The sequence below is a fragment of the Anser brachyrhynchus genome (assembly GCF_964034855.1).
Source record: "Anser brachyrhynchus genome assembly, contig: SCAFFOLD_32, whole genome shotgun sequence".
NCBI lineage: Eukaryota > Metazoa > Chordata > Aves > Anseriformes > Anatidae > Anser > Anser brachyrhynchus.
The window spans coordinates 2,150,952-2,166,240 of record NW_027663874.1 but is presented as its reverse complement, the minus strand read 5'-3'; positions in this window follow the sequence as shown (position 1 = coordinate 2,166,240).

Here is a 15,289-nt window from a genome sequence, read left to right as displayed (position 1 = left end):
GCAGTGAGTGCAGAGAGTGCACTGGCACCACTGGGGATGCACTGCAGTGAGTCCACAGAGTGCACTGGCACCACTGGGGATGCACTGCAGTGAGTGCAGAGAGTACACTGGCACCATTTGGGATGTACTGCAGTGAGTCCAGAGAGTGCACTGGCACCACTGGGGATGCAGTGCAGTGAGTCCAGAGAGTGCACTGGCACCACTGGGGATGCAGCGCAATGACTACATAGAGTGCACTGGCACCACTGGGGATGCAGTACAGTGACTACAGAGAGTGAACTGGCTCCACTGGGGATGCACTGCAGTGAGTCCAGAGAGTGCACTGGCACCACTGGTGGTGCAGTGCAGTGAGTCCAGAGAGTGCACTGGCACCACTGGGGATGCAGTGCAGTGAGTCCAGAGAGAGCACTGGCACCACTGGGGATGCAGTGCAGTGAGTCCAGAGAGTGCACTGGCACCACTGGGGATGCACTGCAGTGAGTCCAGAGAGTGCACTGGATCAATTGGGGATGCAGTACAGTTAGTCCAGAGAGTGCACTGGCACCACTGGGAATGCAGTGCAGTGAGTCCAGAGAGTGCACTGGCACCACTCTGGATGCAGTGCGGTGAGTCCAGAGAGTGCACTGGCACCACTGTGGATGCAGTACAGTGAGTCCACAGAGTGCACTGGCACCACTGGGGATGCACTGCAGTGACTCCAGAGAGTGCACTGGCACCATTGGGGATGCACTGAAATGACTCCAGAGAGTGCACTGGCCCCACTGGGGATGCAGTGCAGTGAGTCCAGAGAGTGCACTGGCACCACTGGGGATGCAGCGCAATGACTACAGAGAGTGCTCTGGCACCACTGGGGATGCAGTGCTGTGAGTCCAGAGAGTGCACTGGCACCACTGGGGATGCAGTGCAGTGAGTCCAGAGAGTGCACTGGCACCACTGGGGATGCACTGCAGTGAGTCCAGAGAGTGCACTGGCACCACTGGGGATGCACTGCAGTGAGTCCAGAGAGTGCACTGGCACCACTCGGGATGCAGTGCGGTGAGTCCAGAGAGTGCACTGTCACCACTGGTGATGCAGTGCAGTGAGTCCAGAGAGTGTACTGGCACCACTGGGGATGCACTGCAGTGACTCTAGAGAGTGCACTGGCACCACTGGGGATGCAGTACAGTGAGTCCAGAGAGTGCACTGGCTGCACTGGGGATGCACTGCAGTGAGTCCAGAGACTGCATTGGCACCACTGGTGATGCAGTGCAGTGAGTCCAGAGAGTGCACTGGCACCACTGGGGATGCATTGCAGTGAGTCCAGAGAGAGCACTGGCACCACTGGGGATGCAGTGCAGTGAGTCCAGAGAGTGCACTGGCACCACTCTGGATGCAGTGCGGTGAGTCCAGAGAGTGCACAGGCACCACTGTGGATGCAGTACAGTGAGTCCACAGAGTGCACTGGCACCACTGGGGATGCACTGCAGTGACTCCAGAGAGTGCACTGGCACCACTGGGGATGCAGTGCAGTGAGTCCAGAGAGTGCACTGGCACCACTGGGGATGCAGTACAGTGACTCCAGAGAGTGAACTGGCAGCACTGGGGATGCACTGCAGTGAGTCCAGAGAGTGCACTGACACCATTGGGGATGTACTGCAGTGAGTCCAGAGAGCGCACTGGCACCACTGGGGATGCACTGCAGTGAGTGCAGAGAGTACACTGACACCACTGGGGATGCACTGCAGTGACTCCAGAGAGTGCACTGGCACCACTGGGGATGCAGTGCAGTGAGTCCAGAGAGTGCACTGGATCAATTGGGGAAGCAGTTCAGTTAGTCCAGAGAGTGCACTGGCACCACTGGGGATGCACTGCAGTGAGTCCAGAGAGTGCACTGGCACCACTGGGGATGCAGTGCAGTGAGTGCAGAGAGTGCACTGGCACCACTGGGGATGCACTGCAGTGAGTCCAGAGAGTGCACTGGCACCACTGGGGATGCACTGCAGTGAGTGCAGAGAGTACACTGGCACCATTTGGGATGTACTGCAGTGAGTCCAGAGAGTGCACTGGCACCACTGGGGATGCAGTGCAGTGAGTCCAGAGAGTGCACTGGCACCACTGGGGATGCAGCGCAATGACTACATAGAGTGCACTGGCACCACTGGGGATGCAGTACAGTGACTACAGAGAGTGAACTGGCACCACTGGGGATGCACTGCAGTGAGTCCAGAGAGTGCACTGGCACCACTGGTGGTGCAGTGCAGTGAGTCCAGAGAGTGCACTGGCACCACTGGGGATGCAGTGCAGTGAGTCCAGAGAGAGCACTGGCACCACTGGGGATGCAGTGCAGTGAGTCCAGAGAGTGCACTGGCACCACTGGGGATGCACTGCAGTGAGTCCAGAGAGTGCACTGGATCAATTGGGGATGCAGTACAGTTAGTCCAGAGAGTGCACTGGCACCACTGGGAATGCAGTGCAGTGAGTCCAGAGAGTGCACTGGCACCACTCTGGATGCAGTGCGGTGAGTCCAGAGAGTGCACTGGCACCACTGTGGATGCAGTACAGTGAGTCCACAGAGTGCACTGGCACCACTGGGGATGCACTGCAGTGACTCCAGAGAGTGCACTGGCACCACTGGTGATGCAGTGCAGTGAGTCCAGAGAGTGCACTGGCAGCACTGGGGATGAACAGCAGTGACTCCAGAGAGTGCACTGGCACCACTGGGGATGCACTGCAGTGACTCCAGAGAGTGCACTGGCACCACTGGGGATGCAGTGCAGTGAGTCCAGAGAGTGCACTGGCACCACTGGGGATGCAGTACAGTGACTCCAGAGAGTGAACTGGCAGCATTGGGGATGCACTGCAGTGAGTCCAGAGAGTGCACTGGCACCACTGGGGATGCAATGCAGTGAGTGCAGAGAGTACACTGACACCATTGGGGATGTACTGCAGTGAGTCCAGAGAGTGCACTGGCACCACTGGGGATGCACTGCAGTGAGTGCAGAGAGTACACTGGCACCACTGGGGATGCACTGCAGTGACTCCAGAGAGTGCACTGGCACCACTGGGGATGCAGTGCAGTGAGTCCAGAGAGTGCACTGGATCAATTGGGGATGCAGTTCAGTTAGTCCAGAGAGTGCACTGGCACCACTGGTGATGCACTGCAGTGAGTCCAGAGAGTGCACTGGCACCACTGGGGATGCAGTGCAGTGAGTGCAGAGAGTGCACTGGCACCACTGGGGATGGACTGCATTGAGTCCAGAGAGTGCACTGGCACCACTGGGGATGCACTGCAGTGAGTGCAGAGAGTACACTGGCACCATTGGGGATGTACTGCAGTGAGTCCAGAGAGTGCACTGGCACCACTGGGGATGCAGTGCAGTGAGTCCAGAGAGTGCACTGGCACCACTGGGGATGCAGCGCAATGACTACATAGAGTGCACTGGCACCACTGGGGATGCAGTACAGTGACTACAGAGAGTGAACTGGCACCACTGGGGATGCACTGCAGTGAGTCCAGAGAGTGCACTGCCACCACTGGTGATGCAGTGCAGTGAGTCCAGAGAGTGCAGTGGCACCACTGGGGATGCAGTGCAGTGAGTCCAGAGAGAGCACTGGCACCACTGGGGATGCAGTGCTGTGAGTCCAGAGAGTGCACTGGCACCACTGGGGATGCACAGCAGTGAGTCCAGAGAGTGCACTGGATCAATTGGGGATGCAGTACAGTTAGTCCAGAGAGTGCACTGGCACCACTGGGAATGCAGTGCAGTGAGTCCAGAGAGTGCACTGGCACCACTGGGGATGCAGTGTAGTGAATGCAGAGAGTGCACTGGCACCTTGGGGATGCACTGAAATGACTCCAGAGAGTGCACTGGCCCCAATGGGGATGCAGTGCAGTGAGTCCAGAGAGTGCACTGGCACCACTGGGGATGCAGCGCAATGACTACAGAGAGTGCACTGGCACCACTGGGGATGCAGTGCTGTGAGTCCAGAGAGTGCACTGGCACCACTGGGGATGCAGTGCAGTGAGTCCAGAGAGTGCACTGGCACCACTGGGGATGCACTGCAGTGAGTCCAGAGAGTGCACTGGCACCACTGGGGATGCAGTGCAGTGAGTCCAGAGAGTGCACTGGCACCACTGGGGATGCAGTACAGTGACTCCAGTGAGTGCACTGGCACCACTGGGGATGGACTGCAGTGAGTCCAGAGAGTGCACTGGCACCACTGGGGATGCACTGCAGTGAGTGCAGAGAGTACACTGGCACCATTGGGGATGTACTGCAGTGAGTCCAGAGAGTGCAATGGCACCACTGGGGATGCAGTGCTGTGAGTCCAGAGAGTGCACTGGCACCACTGGGGATGCAGTACAGTGAGTCCACAGAGTGCACTGGCACCACTGGGGATGCACTGCAGAGACTCCAGAGAGTGCACTGGCACCACTGGGGATGCAGTGCAGTGAGTCCAGAGAGTGCACTGGCACCACTGGGGATGCAGTGCAGTGAGTCCAGAGAGTGCACTGGCACCACTGGGGATGCAGTGAAGTGAGTCCAGAGAGTGCACTGGCACCACTGGGGATGCAGTGCAGTGAGTCCAGATAGTGCACTGGCACCACTGGGGATGCAGTGCAGTGAGTCCAGAGAGTGCACTGGCACCACTGGGAATGCACTGCTGTGAGTCCAGAGAGTGCACTGGCACCACTGGGGATGCACTGCAGTGAGTCCAGAGAGTGCACTGACACCACTGGGGATGCAGTGTAGTGAGTGCAGAGAGTGCACTGGCACCTTGGGGATGCAGTGCAGTGAGTCCAGAGAGTGCATTGGCACCACTGGGGATGCAGTGCAGTGAGTCCAGAGAGTGCACTGGCACCACTGCGGATGCATTGCAGTGAGTCCAGAGAGAGCACTGGCACCACTGGGGATGCAGTGCAGTGAGTCCAGAGAGTGCACTGGCACCACTCTGGATGCAGTGCGGTGATTCCAGAGAGTGCACTGGCACCACTGTGGATGCAGTACAGTGAGTCCACAGAGTGCACTGGCACCACTGGGGATGCACTGTAGTGAGTCCAGAGAGTGCACTGGCACCACTGGGGATGCAGTGCAGTGAGTCCAGAGAGTGCACTGGCACCACTGGGGATGCAGTACAGTGACTACAGAGAGTGAACTGGCACCACTGGGGATGCACTGCAGTGAGTCCAGAGAGTGCACTGGCACCACTGGGGATGCACTGCAGTGAGTGCAGAGAGTACACTGACACCATTGGGGATGTACTGCAGTGAGTCCAGAGAGTGCACTGGCACCACTGGGGATGCAGTACAGTGAGTCCACAGAGTGCACTGGCACCACTGGGGATGCACTGCAGAGACTCCAGAGAGTGCACTGGCAATAATGGGGATGCAGTGCAGTGAGTCCAGAGAGTGCACTGGCACCACTGGGGATGCACTGCAGTGAGTCCTTAGAGTGCACTGGCACCACTGGGGATGCAGTGCAGTGAGTCCAGAGAGTGCACTGTCAGCACTGAGGATGCAGTGCAGTGAGTCCAGAGAGTGCACTGGCACCACTGGGGATGCAGTGCAGTGAGTCCAGAGAGTGCACTGGCACCACTGAGAATGCACTGCTGTGAGTCCAGAGAGTGCACTGGCACCACTGGGGATGCAGTGTAGTGAGTGCAGAGAGTGCACTGGCACCTTGGGGATGCAGTGCAGTGAGTCCAGAGAGTGCACTGGCACCACTGGGGATGCACTGCAGTGAGTCCAGAGAGTGCACTGGCACCACTGGGGATGCACTGCAGTGAGTCCATAGAGTGCACTGGCACCACTGGGGATGCACTGAAATGACTCCAGAGAGTGCACTGGCCCCACTGGGGATGCAGTGCAGTGAGTCCAGAGAGTGCACTGGCACCACTGGGGATGCAGCGCAATGACTACAGAGAGTGCACTGGCACCACTGGGGATGCAGTGCTGTGAGTCCACAGAGTGCACTGGCACCACTGGGGATGCAGTGCAGTGAGTCCAGAGAGTGCACTGGCACCACTGGGGATGCACTGCAGTGAGTCCAGAGAGTGCACTGGCACCACTGGGGATGCACTGCAGTGAGTCCAGAGAGTGCACTGGCACCACTGGGGATGCAGTGCGGTGAGTCCAGAGAGTGCACTGTCACCACTGGTGATGCAGTGCAGTGAGTCCAGAGAGTGTACTGGCACCACTGGGGATGCACTGCAGTGACTCCAGAGAGTGCACTGGCACCACTGGGGATGCAGTGCAGTGAGTCCAGAGAGTGCACTGGCAGCACTGGGGATGCACTGCAGTGACTCCAGAGAGTGCACTGGCACCACTGGGGATGCAGTGCAGTGAGTCCAGAGAGTGCACTGGATCAATTGGGGATGCAGTTCAGTTAGTCCAGAGAGTGCACTGGCACCACTGGGGATGCACTGCAGTGAGTCCAGAGAGTGCACTGGCACCACTGGGGATGCAGTACAGTGACTCTAGAGAGTGCACTGGCACCACTGGGGATGCAGTGCAGTGAGTCCAGAGAGTGCACTGGCACCACTGGGGATGCACTGCAGTGAGTGCAGAGAGTACACTGGCACCATTGGGGATGTACTGCAGTGAGTCCAGAGAGTGCACTGGCACCACTGGGGATGCAGTACAGTGAGTCCACAGAGTGCACTGGCACCACTGGGGATGCACTGCAGAGACTGCAGAGAGTGCACTGGCACCACTGGGGATGCAGTGCAGTGAGTCCACAGAGTGCACTGGCACCACTGGGGATGCAGTACGGTGAGTCCAGAGAGTGCACTGGCACCACTGGGGATGCAGTGCAGTGAGTCCAGATAGTGCACTGGCACCACTGGGGATGCAGTGCAGTGAGTCCAGAGAGTGCACTGGCACCACTGGGAATGCACTGCTGTGAGTCCAGAGAGTGCACTGGCACCACTGGGGATGCACTGCAGTGAGTCCAGAGAGTGCACTGACACCACTGGGGATGCAGTGTAGTGAGTGCAGAGAGTGCACTGGCACCTTGGGGATGCAGTGCAGTGAGTCCAGAGAGTGCATTGGCACCACTGGGGATGCACTGCAGTGAGTCCAGAGAGTGCACTGGCACCACTGGGGATGCACTGCAGTGAGTCCATAGAGTGCACTGGCACCACTGGGGATGCACTGAAATGACTCCAGAGAGTGCACTGGCCACACTGGGGATGCAGTGCAGTGAGTCCAGAGAGTGCACTGGTACCACTGGTGATGCAGCGCAATGACTACAGAGAGTGCACTGGCACCACTGGGGATGCAGTGCGATGAGTCCAGAGAGTGCACTGGCGCCACTGTGGATGCAGTACAGTGAGTCCACAGAGTGCACTGGCAGCACTGGGGATGCACTGCAGTGACTCCAGAGAGTGCACTGGCACCAATGGGGATGCAGGGCAGTGAGTCCAGAGAGTGCACTGGATCAATTGGGGATGCAGTTCAGTTAGTCCAGAGAGCGCACTGGCACCACTGGGGATGCAGTGCAGTGAGTCCAGAGAGTGCACTGGCACCACTGGGGATGCAGTACAGTGACTCCAGAGAGTGAACTGGCAGCACTGGGGATGCACTGCAGTGAGTCCAGAGAGTGCACTGGCACCACTGGTGATGCAGTGCAGTGAGTCCAGAGAGTGCACTGGCACCACTGGGGATGCAGTGCAGTGAGTCCAGAGAGTGTACTCGCACCACTGGGGATGCACTGCAGTGACTCTAGAGAGTGAACTGGCACCACTGGGGATGCAGTACAGTGAGTCCAGAGAGTGCACTGGCACCACTGGGGATGCACTGCATTGAGTCTAGAGAGTGCACTGGATCCACTGGTGATGCAGTGCAGTGAGTCCAGAGAGTGCACTGGCACCACTGGGGATGCATTGCAGTGAGTCCAGAGAGAGCACTGGCACCACTGGGGATGCAGTGCAGTGAGTCCAGAGAGTGCACTGGCACCACTCTGGATGCAGTGCGGTGAGTCCAGAGAGTGCACTGGCACCACTGTGGATGCAGTACAGTGAGTCCACAGAGTGCACTGGCACCACTGGGGATGCACTGCAGTGAGTCCAGAGAGTTCACTGGCACCACAGGGGATGCAGTGCAGTGAGTCCAGAGAGTGCACTGGCACCACTGGGGATGCAGTACAGTGACTACAGAGAGTGAACTGGCACCACTGGGGATGCACTGCAGTGAGTCCAGAGAGTGCACTGGCACCACTGGGGATGCACTGCAGTGAGTGCAGAGAGTACACTGACACCATTGGGGATGTACTGCAGTGAGTCCAGAGAGTGCACTGACACCACTGGGGATGCAGTGTAGTGAGTGCAGAGAGTGCACTGGCACCACTGGGGATGCACTGCAGTGAGTCCAGAGAGTGCACTGACACCACTGGGGATGCAGTGTAGTGAGTGCAGAGAGTGCACTGGCACCTTGGGGATGCAGTGCAGTGAGTCCAGAGAGTGCATTGGCACCACTGGGGATGCACTGCAGTGAGTCCAGAGAGTGCACTGGCACCACTGGGGATGCACTGCAGTGAGTCCATAGAGTGCACTGGCACCACTGGGGATGCACTGAAATGACTCCAGAGAGTGCACTGGCCACACTGGGGATGCAGTGCAGTGAGTCCAGAGAGTGCACTGGTACCACTGGTGATGCAGCGCAATGACTACAGAGAGTGCACTGGCACCACTGGGGATGCAGTGCGATGAGTCCAGAGAGTGCACTGGCGCCACTGTGGATGCAGTACAGTGAGTCCACAGAGTGCACTGGCAGCACTGGGGATGCACTGCAGTGACTCCAGAGAGTGCACTGGCACCAATGGGGATGCAGGGCAGTGAGTCCAGAGAGTGCACTGGATCAATTGGGGATGCAGTTCAGTTAGTCCAGAGAGAGCACTGGCACCACTGGGGATGCAGTGCAGTGAGTCCAGAGAGTGCACTGGCACCACTGGGGATGCAGTACAGTGACTCCAGAGAGTGAACTGGCAGCACTGGGGATGCACTGCAGTGAGTCCAGAGAGTGCACTGGCACCACTGGTGATGCAGTGCAGTGAGTCCAGAGAGTGCACTGGCACCACTGGGGATGCAGTGCGGTGAGTCCAGAGAGTGCACTGGCACCACTGGTGATGCAGTGCAGTGAGTCCAGAGAGTGTACTCGCACCACTGGGGATGCACTGCAGTGACTCTAGAGAGTGAACTGGCACCACTGGGGATGCAGTACAGTGAGTCCAGAGAGTGCACTGGCACCACTGGGGATGCACTGCATTGAGTCTAGAGAGTGCACTGGATCCACTGGTGATGCAGTGCAGTGAGTCCAGAGAGTGCACTGGCACCACTGCGGATGCATTGCAGTGAGTCCAGAGAGAGCACTGGCACCACTGGGGATGCAGTGCAGTGAGTCCAGAGAGTGCACTGGCACCACTCTGGATGCAGTGCGGTGAGTCCAGAGAGTGCACTGGCACCACTGTGGATGCAGTACAGTGAGTCCACAGAGTGCACTGGCACCACTGGGGATGCACTGCAGTGAGTCCAGAGAGTGCACTGGCACCACAGGGGATGCAGTGCAGTGAGTCCAGAGAGTGCACTGGCACCACTGGGGATGCAGTACAGTGACTACAGAGAGTGAACTGGCACCACTGGGGATGCACTGCAGTGAGTCCAGAGAGTGCACTGGCACCACTGGGGATGCACTGCAGTGAGTGCAGAGAGTACACTGACACCATTGGGGATGTACTGCAGTGAGTCCAGAGAGTGCACTGGCACCACTGGGGATGCAGTACAGTGAGTCCACAGAGTGCACTGGCACCACTGGGGATGCAGTGCTGTGAGTCCAGAGAGTGCACTGGCACCACTGGGGATGCAGTGCAGTGAGTCCAGAGAGTGCACTGGCACCACTGGGGATGCACTGCAGTGAGTCCTTAGAGTGCACTGGCACCACTGGGGATGCAGTGCAGTGAGTCCAGAGAGTGCACTGTCAGCACTGAGGATGCAGTGCAGTGAGTCCAGAGAGTGCACTGGCACCACTGGGGATGCAGTGCAGTGAGTCCAGAGAGTGCACTGGCACCACTGAGAATGCACTGCTGTGAGTCCAGAGAGTGCACTGGCACCACTGGGGATGCAGTGTAGTGAGTGCAGAGAGTGCACTGGCACCTTGGGGATGCAGTGCAGTGAGTCCAGAGAGTGCACTGGCACCACTGGGGATGCACTGCAGTGAGTCCAGAGAGTGCACTGGCACCACTGGGGATGCACTGCAGTGAGTCCATAGAGTGCACTGGCACCACTGGGGATGCACTGAAATGACTCCAGAGAGTGCACTGGCCCCACTGGGGATGCAGTGCAGTGAGTCCAGAGAGTGCACTGGCACCACTGGGGATGCAGCGCAATGACTACAGAGAGTGCACTGGCACCACTGGGGATGCAGTGCTGTGAGTCCAGAGAGTGCACTGGCACCACTGGGGATGCAGTGCAGTGAGTCCAGAGAGTGCACTGGCACCACTGGGGATGCACTGCAGTGAGTCCAGAGAGTGCACTGGCACCACTGGGGATGCACTGCAGTGAGTCCAGAGAGTGCACTGGCACCACTGGGGATGCAGTGCGGTGAGTCCAGAGAGTGCACTGTCACCACTGGTGATACAGTGCAGTGAGTCCAGAGAGTGTACTGGCACCACTGGGGATGCACTGCAGTGACTCTAGAGAGTGCACTGGCACCACTGGGGATGCAGTACAGTGAGTCCAGAGAGTGCACTGGCTGCACTGGGGATGCACTGCAGTGAGTCCAGAGACTGCATTGGCACCACTGGTGATGCAGTGCAGTGAGTCCAGAGAGTGCACTGGCACCACTGGGGATGCATTGCAGTGAGTCCAGAGAGAGCACTGGCACCACTGGGGATGCAGTGCAGTGAGTCCAGAGAGTGCACTGGCACCACTCTGGATGCAGTGCGGTGAGTCCAGAGAGTGCACAGGCACCACTGTGGATGCAGTACAGTGAGTCCACAGAGTGCACTGGCACCACTGGGGATGCACTGCAGTGACTCCAGAGAGTGCACTGGCACCACTGGGGATGCAGTGCAGTGAGTCCAGAGAGTGCACTGGCACCACTGGGGATGCAGTACAGTGACTCCAGAGAGTGAACTGGCAGCACTGGGGATGCACTGCAGTGAGTCCAGAGAGTGCACTGACACCATTGGGGATGTACTGCAGTGAGTCCAGAGAGCGCACTGGCACCACTGGGGATGCACTGCAGTGAGTGCAGAGAGTACACTGACACCACTGGGGATGCACTGCAGTGACTCCAGAGAGTGCACTGGCACCACTGGGGATGCAGTGCAGTGAGTCCAGAGAGTGCACTGGATCAATTGGGGAAGCAGTTCAGTTAGTCCAGAGAGTGCACTGGCACCACTGGGGATGCACTGCAGTGAGTCCAGAGAGTGCACTGGCACCACTGGGGATGCAGTGCAGTGAGTGCAGAGAGTGCACTGGCACCACTGGGGATGCACTGCAGTGAGTCCACAGAGTGCACTGGCACCACTGGGGATGCACTGCAGTGAGTGCAGAGAGTACACTGGCACCATTTGGGATGTACTGCAGTGAGTCCAGAGAGTGCACTGGCACCACTGGGGATGCAGTGCAGTGAGTCCAGAGAGTGCACTGGCACCACTGGGGATGCAGCGCAATGACTACATAGAGTGCACTGGCACCACTGGGGATGCAGTACAGTGACTACAGAGAGTGAACTGGCTCCACTGGGGATGCACTGCAGTGAGTCCAGAGAGTGCACTGGCACCACTGGTGGTGCAGTGCAGTGAGTCCAGAGAGTGCACTGGCACCACTGGGGATGCAGTGCAGTGAGTCCAGAGAGAGCACTGGCACCACTGGGGATGCAGTGCAGTGAGTCCAGAGAGTGCACTGGCACCACTGGGGATGCACTGCAGTGAGTCCAGAGAGTGCACTGGATCAATTGGGGATGCAGTACAGTTAGTCCAGAGAGTGCACTGGCACCACTGGGAATGCAGTGCAGTGAGTCCAGAGAGTGCACTGGCACCACTCTGGATGCAGTGCGGTGAGTCCAGAGAGTGCACTGGCACCACTGTGGATGCAGTACAGTGAGTCCACAGAGTGCACTGGCACCACTGGGGATGCACTGCAGTGACTCCAGAGAGTGCACTGGCACCATTGGGGATGCACTGAAATGACTCCAGAGAGTGCACTGGCCCCACTGGGGATGCAGTGCAGTGAGTCCAGAGAGTGCACTGGCACCACTGGGGATGCAGCGCAATGACTACAGAGAGTGCTCTGGCACCACTGGGGATGCAGTGCTGTGAGTCCAGAGAGTGCACTGGCACCACTGGGGATGCAGTGCAGTGAGTCCAGAGAGTGCACTGGCACCACTGGGGATGCACTGCAGTGAGTCCAGAGAGTGCACTGGCACCACTGGGGATGCACTGCAGTGAGTCCAGAGAGTGCACTGGCACCACTCGGGATGCAGTGCGGTGAGTCCAGAGAGTGCACTGTCACCACTGGTGATGCAGTGCAGTGAGTCCAGAGAGTGTACTGGCACCACTGGGGATGCACTGCAGTGACTCTAGAGAGTGCACTGGCACCACTGGGGATGCAGTACAGTGAGTCCAGAGAGTGCACTGGCTGCACTGGGGATGCACTGCAGTGAGTCCAGAGACTGCATTGGCACCACTGGTGATGCAGTGCAGTGAGTCCAGAGAGTGCACTGGCACCACTGGGGATGCATTGCAGTGAGTCCAGAGAGAGCACTGGCACCACTGGGGATGCAGTGCAGTGAGTCCAGAGAGTGCACTGGCACCACTCTGGATGCAGTGCGGTGAGTCCAGAGAGTGCACAGGCACCACTGTGGATGCAGTACAGTGAGTCCACAGAGTGCACTGGCACCACTGGGGATGCACTGCAGTGACTCCAGAGAGTGCACTGGCACCACTGGGGATGCAGTGCAGTGAGTCCAGAGAGTGCACTGGCACCACTGGGGATGCAGTACAGTGACTCCAGAGAGTGAACTGGCAGCACTGGGGATGCACTGCAGTGAGTCCAGAGAGTGCACTGACACCATTGGGGATGTACTGCAGTGAGTCCAGAGAGCGCACTGGCACCACTGGGGATGCACTGCAGTGAGTGCAGAGAGTACACTGACACCACTGGGGATGCACTGCAGTGACTCCAGAGAGTGCACTGGCACCACTGGGGATGCAGTGCAGTGAGTCCAGAGAGTGCACTGGATCAATTGGGGAAGCAGTTCAGTTAGTCCAGAGAGTGCACTGGCACCACTGGGGATGCACTGCAGTGAGTCCAGAGAGTGCACTGGCACCACTGGGGATGCAGTGCAGTGAGTGCAGAGAGTGCACTGGCACCACTGGGGATGCACTGCAGTGAGTCCAGAGAGTGCACTGGCACCACTGGGGATGCACTGCAGTGAGTGCAGAGAGTACACTGGCACCATTTGGGATGTACTGCAGTGAGTCCAGAGAGTGCACTGGCACCACTGGGGATGCAGTGCAGTGAGTCCAGAGAGTGCACTGGCACCACTGGGGATGCAGCGCAATGACTACATAGAGTGCACTGGCACCACTGGGGATGCAGTACAGTGACTACAGAGAGTGAACTGGCACCACTGGGGATGCACTGCAGTGAGTCCAGAGAGTGCACTGGCACCACTGGTGGTGCAGTGCAGTGAGTCCAGAGAGTGCACTGGCACCACTGGGGATGCAGTGCAGTGAGTCCAGAGAGAGCACTGGCACCACTGGGGATGCAGTGCAGTGAGTCCAGAGAGTGCACTGGCACCACTGGGGATGCACTGCAGTGAGTCCAGAGAGTGCACTGGATCAATTGGGGATGCAGTACAGTTAGTCCAGAGAGTGCACTGGCACCACTGGGAATGCAGTGCAGTGAGTCCAGAGAGTGCACTGGCACCACTCTGGATGCAGTGCGGTGAGTCCAGAGAGTGCACTGGCACCACTGTGGATGCAGTACAGTGAGTCCACAGAGTGCACTGGCACCACTGGGGATGCACTGCAGTGACTCCAGAGAGTGCACTGGCACCACTGGTGATGCAGTGCAGTGAGTCCAGAGAGTGCACTGGCAGCACTGGGGATGAACAGCAGTGACTCCAGAGAGTGCACTGGCACCACTGGGGATGCACTGCAGTGACTCCAGAGAGTGCACTGGCACCACTGGGGATGCAGTGCAGTGAGTCCAGAGAGTGCACTGGCACCACTGGGGATGCAGTACAGTGACTCCAGAGAGTGAACTGGCAGCATTGGGGATGCACTGCAGTGAGTCCAGAGAGTGCACTGGCACCACTGGGGATGCAATGCAGTGAGTGCAGAGAGTACACTGACACCATTGGGGATGTACTGCAGTGAGTCCAGAGAGTGCACTGGCACCACTGGGGATGCACTGCAGTGAGTGCAGAGAGTACACTGGCACCACTGGGGATGCACTGCAGTGACTCCAGAGAGTGCACTGGCACCACTGGGGATGCAGTGCAGTGAGTCCAGAGAGTGCACTGGATCAATTGGGGATGCAGTTCAGTTAGTCCAGAGAGTGCACTGGCACCACTGGTGATGCACTGCAGTGAGTCCAGAGAGTGCACTGGCACCACTGGGGATGCAGTGCAGTGAGTGCAGAGAGTGCACTGGCACCACTGGGGATGGACTGCATTGAGTCCAGAGAGTGCACTGGCACCACTGGGGATGCACTGCAGTGAGTGCAGAGAGTACACTGGCACCATTGGGGATGTACTGCAGTGAGTCCAGAGAGTGCACTGGCACCACTGGGGATGCAGTGCAGTGAGTCCAGAGAGTGCACTGGCACCACTGGGGATGCAGCGCAATGACTACATAGAGTGCACTGGCACCACTGGGGATGCAGTACAGTGACTACAGAGAGTGAACTGGCACCACTGGGGATGCACTGCAGTGAGTCCAGAGAGTGCACTGCCACCACTGGTGATGCAGTGCAGTGAGTCCAGAGAGTGCAGTGGCACCACTGGGGATGCAGTGCAGTGAGTCCAGAGAGAGCACTGGCACCACTGGGGATGCAGTGCTGTGAGTCCAGAGAGTGCACTGGCACCACTGGGGATGCACAGCAGTGAGTCCAGAGAGTGCACTGGATCAATTGGGGATGCAGTACAGTTAGTCCAGAGAGTGCACTGGCACCACTGGGAATGCAGTGCAGTGAGTCCAGAGAGTGCACTGGCACCACTGGGGATGCAGTGTAGTGAATGCAGAGAGTGCACTGGCACCTTGGGGATGCACTGAAATGACTCCAGAGAGTGCACTGGCCCCAA